At 43.6% G+C, this 7,590-nt stretch overlaps 1 non-coding gene across 1 annotated transcript; it reads right to left on the minus strand.

Annotated features, from left to right (window-relative positions):
• Positions 1-4,019: 4,019 nt before the first annotated feature.
• On the minus strand, positions 4,020-4,126 carry LOC120272801. Its single transcript, XR_005540337.1, has one exon. It is a non-coding gene; the product is annotated as a small nucleolar RNA R71 (small nucleolar RNA).
• Positions 4,127-7,590: the final 3,464 nt, after the last annotated feature.

Genomic DNA, 7,590 nt, shown 5'->3' on the forward strand with positions numbered 1-7,590 from the left:
GGAGAGTTTCGGGTCAGTATTGTGACAGTGTACTGTAGCAAAATATTTTAGCATTTCATTGTAGTAGGTACTGTTCACAGCCGACCGAAACTGAGCAAAACAGAGAATCCACACAGGCATGTGGAAATTCCACACGCCCGTGTAAAAAATCCACAGGGGCGCTCACATGAGTATGTGGATTCCCGATTCCAGCCCTATTTAAGGTCGATTTCAGCCCCAATTTCAAAATTCTTTTTCGGGATCTTTTCCCCAACTTGAGAAAGGGCGGCAGCTAGGGTTTGGAGAGGTATTAGCTAGGGATTAGGAGAGGTCCTACGGCTCCGACATCGTGCTCCGTTTAGAAAAAGGTTAGTGGGAGAGCTTTCGTCGGCATCGATCCGGCGAGGTGTATCCTAGGTCGGACAAAGGGACCCTTGGACAAGTAGAGGATTCTCCACAAGACCATCGCCACCACTATCGAGCGGGTTTTCTATGGATTCTTTACTTTTACATTTGATTTCATTGATTGTAATTAGCTCCATGGAGAGCTAAACCCCCTAGTGGGTACTTGGGTATTTGTGAACTCTAGGATGTATTCGTTTCATTGAACCTCTTTATTATGCTTTCAATTAATTGATGTTCTACTTGAGTTCCAATCTTGAATGCTTGATTGTATGAATACTTTTTTAGAGTGACACTAGGGTTGAGAGTTCTTATTGGTAACTCTTGTGAGTGAGTGACACACTACGAGAGTTAGACAAAGATAGATTGGAGAGGGTTGAGAGGGAGAGTCGAGAGGTAGCGGAGCGTCCCCTTTCCCCTACGGTGTGATTTATCCTATATCCATTTCCTCAAGTTCTTTGCGGTCATAGTAGAGTGAATGGGCTAAAGGATGACCTTCCGCTGGGGCTTAGTTGCAGGTGCAACGGAATGAAGCGTTGAAGTGATTTTAGCACCTAGGGCTTAATTATGGCTAGGGACCTTCCAACTGGACCAAAGGGTTAGGTCTACATTTAGGAAGAGGATTTATTACTTGGAATCCCTAGAACTCATTGCAATTCTATACAAGTGCGAGGTTGAGAGGTTATTCAATTTCTCCTCTTGGACATGTATAGAGTTAGGAATGGTTGACCTTAGATTTGGGACCATGTATTTAAGGATCTCCACGACTCATTATTACATCAGTTAGAAAGTATAATAAAGGGTTCTTGCACTTGAAATGATTATCCTAGGCAGAACAATATCTGGGTACCTCATTTATATTGATTGCCTTACCTTCTCCTTTACTTGTGCTCTCTCTCTCTCTTGTTCTTTTACTTTTGTTATTTCACATCTTGTCACACATATCACTATTCATCTTTCACTTAGTAAAGAAACAATTTAAGTGTTTTTATTCCCTACTCCCTATGGATATGATACCCCACTCACCTGGGATTTATTACTTTGACACTCGTGCACTTGCGGTTTATACGCATATTCGGTCGTGTCAAGTTTTTGGCGTCGTTACCGGGGAGTATGTGATAAGTGCTTGTGCGATAAGAATATGAAGTGTTCTTTCTTATGTTGAGCATTACTTTTCTAGGGTTTTAACTCTAATATGTGTGTATTTATGTTACTTTCATGCAGGTAGGGTTGTGAGACCGATTATGAGAGAAAGAAGCTAATGTGGGTCGTAATGCACCAATAGGGTTGGGAGGAAATCTTGCTAAGGTTCAAACGCGAAGACATAGGTCGGGTTCGAGATGCGGGAATGTGTGCCAACCTCCTCGTATTCGAGTTAACACAACTATTTGGAGGGGCACAAGGGCAGTCACATTCAAGCATTCCGATTTGTGCATATAGAACAAGATCTCCACCAACATGTCCGTTATTGAAGAAGTAAAGCGATCAACAACGTAAACGTGTGCCCATTTGCGTTACCTCAATGAAAGAATGGATTCGGGAGTATTTCGGGCGGTACTGTAGTAGACTATTGTAGCAAGAATACTGTACCAGCACTGTTCACAACCACCCGAGAAAATAGGAAAACAGAAAATCCACACAGGCGTGTGGAAATTCCACACGCCCGTGTGAAAAATCCACAGGGGCGCTCACACGGGCGTGTGGATTCCCAATTCCAGCCCTTTAAAAGCATATTTCAGCCCCGATTTTAGTATTCTTTTCTCCATCTTTTCCCCAACTTGAGAGAGGGCGGCGGCTAGGGTTTTGAGAGGTATTGGCTAGGACTTTGGAGAGGTTCTACGGCTCCGACATCGCGTGCCGTTTGGAAGAAGGTTAGTAGGAGAGCTTTCGTCGGCACCGATCCGGCAAGATGTATCCTAGGCTGGACAAAGAGACCTTTGCGACGAGTAGAGGACTCTCCACAAGACCATCGCTATGACTAATGAGGAGGTTTTCTATGGATGCTTTGTTTTTATATTCGATTTCATTGATTGTATCTAGCTCCATGGAGAGCTAAACCCCTAGTGGATACTTGGGTATTTGTGAACCCTAGGATGTATTCATTTCATTGAATCTCTTTATTATGCTTTCAATTAATTGATGTTTATTATGAGTTCCAATCTTGTATGCTTGATTGTATGAATACTCCCCTAGAGTGACACTAGAGTTGAGAGTTCTTGTTGGTAACTCTTGTGAGTGAGTGACACACCATGAGAGTTAGACTAAGGTAGATTGGAGAGGTTTGAGAGGGTGAGTCGAGAGGTAGGGGAGCGTCCCCTTTCCCCTCCGGTGTGATCTATCCTACCTCCACGTTCCAAGAGTTCTTTGCGGCCATAGTAGAGTGAATGGGCTAAGGGATGACCTTCCGCTGGGGCTTAGTTGTGAGTGCAACAGAGTGAAGCGTTGAAGTGATGTTAGCATCTAGGGCTTAATTGTGGCTAGGGATCTTTCACCTAGACCAAAGGGTTAGGTCTATACATAAGAATAGGGTTTATCATTTGGATAAACCTAGAGCTTATTGCAATTCTATACGAGTACGAGGTGTTGAGATTGTTCGATTTCTCCTCCGGGACATATATAGAGTTAGGCATGGTTGACCTTACATTTGGGACTATGTAATTAAGGATTTTCACGACTCACTATTGCATTAATTAGGAAGCATAATAGAGGTTTCTTGCACTTGAAATGATTATCCTAGGTGGAACAATATCCGGGTACCCCATCTTTATCGATTGCCTTACCTTCTCCTTTACTTGTGCTCTCTTTCTTGTTGTTTTTTACTTTTGAGAATTAAATCTTGTCACACATATCACTATTCATCTTCCACATTAGTTAAGAAACAACTTGAGTGTCTTTATTCCCTACTCTCTGTAGATACGATACCCACTCCTCTGGGATTATTACTTCGACACCCGAGCACTTGCGGTTTACACGCATATACGGACGTGTCAGCAGGCGTTTAGAGATACTTTGAGCTTTGTTTTCTTAGCTATTCACTCATTCATTCTAATTCATTTCTTCTTATTCTATCAATGTTCTGATTTTCTTTTTCTTTCTTTTTGGTGTAGCTTCAAGTTATGACCCGAGGGAACCCTTCAAGATTGATTGAAGGAGGTCCTAAGCTTGAACGTACACTTAGAAGAAAAGGGAAAGAACCTGTGCAAGAACCATCTAATCTAGCTGATTTAGAAGTAGAAGAATCTAAAAGCATGGCAAAACAGAATGAGCAATAGTGGACATTATCCGATTATGCCAGACCTTCAGTATTGGGGACACAATCGAGTATTGTGCGTCCCTCGATTACAGCTCAGAACTTCAAGCTAAAGCTAGCATTCATCCACATGTTGCAGCAATCCGCATAGTTCAATGGTTTGGCCGATGAGGATCCAAACAGTTATATAGAGAACTTTCTAGAAGTGTGTGATATGCTTAAGATAAACGGGGTGACGGATGATGCCATCAAGTTGAGAGCCTTCCCATTTCCTTTAAAGGGGAGAGTGAAGCAGTGGCTACACTCATTACCTAGAGCATCGATTACCACATGGAAGGAGATGGTAGAAGCTTTTCTGGCCCGTTATTTCCCTCCCAAAAAATCTGCAAAGCTTAGGAATGAGATCTCGTCCTTTGTACAGTCAGAATTAGGGTCTCTATTTGAGACATGGGAAAGGTTCAAGGAGCTCCTGAGAAAGTGTCTGTAACACAGATTCCCGGAGTGGATGATTGTTTAGACTTTTTACAACAGGTTGAATCCGAGTGCAAAGCAACTCTTGGATGCGACAATAGGAGGTACCTTTGGTAGCAAAACCCTCGGTGAAGCCCGTTAACTAATTGAAGAAATGGGGTTATATAGCTACCAATGGAATGCTAGGAAGAAGAAAAAGGTGGCCGGGCTCCATGAGATAGATGCAGTAACTTCATTGTCAGTTCAAGTGGAATCATTGAGTAAGAAGTTATATCTCCTAACTTCGAATAGAGTGGCGGTCATGACTACTTGCATCAGGTGTGGTGGAGGACATGCTCCCTCCAATTGGCCGATCTCTATTTGTGATGCATCTACGGTTGAGAATGTCGATTTTGTGGGTAATGCAATGAGGAACCAAGGGAATCCATATAGCAACACCTACAATCCGGGTTGGAAGAATCATCCCAATTTTTTGTGGAGCAACTAAGGTCCACAAAAGGCAATGGGGCCACCGGGTTTCCAACAACAACAAGCCCCAAACATGGAAAACCAAGTTTTAGGTTTGGAGACCTGAATGACAGATTTGGAGAAGGCCTTGATTAGGTTTGTGCAATTGTCAGATACAAGGTTTCAATCAGTCGAGGCTACACTTCGCAACCACACTCCTTCTTTGCACAATCTTGAAAATTAAGTGAGACAGATTGTAAAGTCTCTATCAAAAAGGCCACAAGGAAGCTTGCCGAGTAATACCGAGACCAATCCTAGAGAGTATGTGAAGGTGATCACTTTGAGAAGTGGTCAAGAGGTTTAAGGTAGGATTCCGAGTGAAAAGCCCAATGTACATGCACCCGAGGTCATAGAGGTTGAAGATGGAACAAGCAAAGAGAAGGAGGTGGCACCTCCATGTTTCAATCCAAGAATCCCTTATCCCTCTAGATTGAAGAATGACCAATAGGATGAACAATACAAGAAGTTTCTAAGTTTGTTCAAGCAACTTCACATCAATATTTCTTTTGTTGAGACTTTGGCTCAAATGCCTAAGTATGTGAAATTCTTGAAAGACTTATTGACTAACAAGAGGATGTTGGAGGAGAGTCCTTCAGTGATCTTAGATGCTTCTTGCTCGGCGGTGTTGCAAATGAACATGTTGAACAAGAAGAAAGACCCGGGAAGCTTCATCATTCCATGTAATATTGGCAATTTGGGTGAAGAAATGGCATTGGAGGACTTAGGGGCTAGTAGCAATGTCATGCCATACACCTTCTTTCAGAAGCTAGGCTTGGGAGAGCGTAGACCCACTCGGATGACCTTGAAATTGGCGGACTGAACGGTGAGACATCCAAGGGGTATAATTGAAGATGTGCTTGTCAAGGTGGACAATTACATTTTTTCGGTTGACTTTGTAGTGCTAGACATAGATGAGGATGCGGATGTACCTTTGATACTTGGGAGACCGTTCTTGCGGACTTCCAAGGTATTAATTGACATGGACGGCGGGGAGCTAACATTGAGAGTTGGAGATGACAAACTCACATACCGCCTTGCTGAAGCCATGCGGCATTCTCTTGATTTCGATGATACTTTGTATTTTCTAGATACTACAAATGATGAAGACGGCGAGGAGACACCACCGGAAATGCTCCAAGGCTGTTGGAGATGAGTGTGAACCGAACAAATTGGATACACCATTGCTAGGTGGTCCCAAGCCCGATAATTCACCCTCTACCTTCAAGAGACTTTACTCAACATGCTTTCAAGTCATGGGTAAGAGGGCAACCTTCATCTATGAACCCCCGTGAGGTAAGACAAGGTACGTCAAGCTCAGTGACGTAAAACAAGCGCTTCTTGTTAGGCAACACAAGTTTTTAATGTTTTTCTAGTTTTTAGTTAGTATTTGCATGAATAAGGTTTTAAGTGTTGGTGTCTTGATCCTCAGATTCTTTTGGTGTGATTTTCTTGTGGATATTATGGTCTTATCATGTGCCTAATTGTGTGTGGTGAAGAATCTTGGTTGTTTGAGCGTGTTTTGCATGTTTTGCGTGTTTTCTCTGGTTAAAATTGCATTGTTCAGCAGGCTCTGAGTGTATATCTGTGTTCAGGAATTGTCTGCATAGCCTGTAAAGTTTTCTAAGTGTCCAGAGAAAACACACGCCCATGTGAAATTTCTGCACGGGCGTGCATTTTCGTTCAGAGCTCATCCAGAGATGGCACAGGGACATGAACTCACCCCTGTGAGTGACCTTGTGATTTCTTCCATGCCCATGGGTAATTTCTACACGGGCGTGCGTTCTCCTGCAGAGACATAGCAAATTATCCTGAGAACACACAGGGGCATGGACTCACCCCTGTGGGCAAACCCGTGATAAACGCACGGGCATGGGTATTTTCCGCACGCCCGTACGGATTTCTGCAGAAGAGTTCTCTCCATCCCAAAAAGACACAGGGACGTGCACTTGCCCTTGTGAGTTAGGCCTATGAATGTCAATGCCCGTGCAGAATTTCTGCACGGGCATGTGGAACACTTAGCGATTTTTCTCGGTTGGACAGAGAAGCCACAGGGGCGTACGGCTACCCCTGTGGGTTGGGCACGGGCGTGGGTATTTTCCGCACGCTCGTGTGGTTACATTCATAGGTAGTGAGGGTTTTCCCGAGAGCGCACAAGGGCGTGCACCTACCCTTGTGATGCTTTCCTGTGGAGGCGCACGGGCATGGGCAATTTCCGCACGCCCGTGTGGATGCCCAGAATTTAAAGAGACGCAAGTTTTTCTTTAAATTTTTTTTGTGAACTCTTTTCTTCTTCATCTCCAATCACCCGAAAACTACTCCGGATCAAATTCCCGGCCCCTCACCATTTTTTTTGGAGGATTTTTCTTCATATTCGGTGTTGATTTTCAAAGTATTAACATTTATTTCATTGGTAAACCTTTTTATCCTCTTCTCATCACCAATTCTTGTTTTAGCGGATTAAAAAACTTGAGTTGCATGTGTTTTGACATTATAATGGTTTATGCATGTCTGGACAGCGTTTAACAGTGGTTTTGAGTTGTATTTTTGGAGAGTTATTGTGCAACCATGCAGTTTTCACGCCCCGCAGATCTGCACGGGCGTGGATAATTTCCACAGGCCCGTGTGGAATTCTGCAGGATGATTTTTTGAGCTTTCTTGATAGTCTTCTCATCCAGTTTTGCAGATATAGCAGCTCGAGTGAGGACGCATGAAGTTAAGCATCTTCGAGATACCCCGCCTGAGCCAATACGCATGGAATTTTCGAATCCCAAGCATCAGGCTTGATTTGAGAGATTATCAGTGCTCAGTTTTGGTCAGACTCGCTTTGTAGATTTGTAGGTGCTGAGAGATATTCAGCGGGGTGACGAGCTAGCCGATGAGATTTACGCGATGCTAGTAGTGGGGAGCTGGAGGAGGTTATTGACTATCCGTGAACCAGCTTTCCGCGTGGTGACACTAGAGGTGTTGGCATCTTTTGAGTT

This window comes from Dioscorea cayenensis, chromosome 11, assembly GCF_009730915.1.
Source record: "Dioscorea cayenensis subsp. rotundata cultivar TDr96_F1 chromosome 11, TDr96_F1_v2_PseudoChromosome.rev07_lg8_w22 25.fasta, whole genome shotgun sequence".
NCBI lineage: Eukaryota > Viridiplantae > Streptophyta > Magnoliopsida > Dioscoreales > Dioscoreaceae > Dioscorea > Dioscorea cayenensis.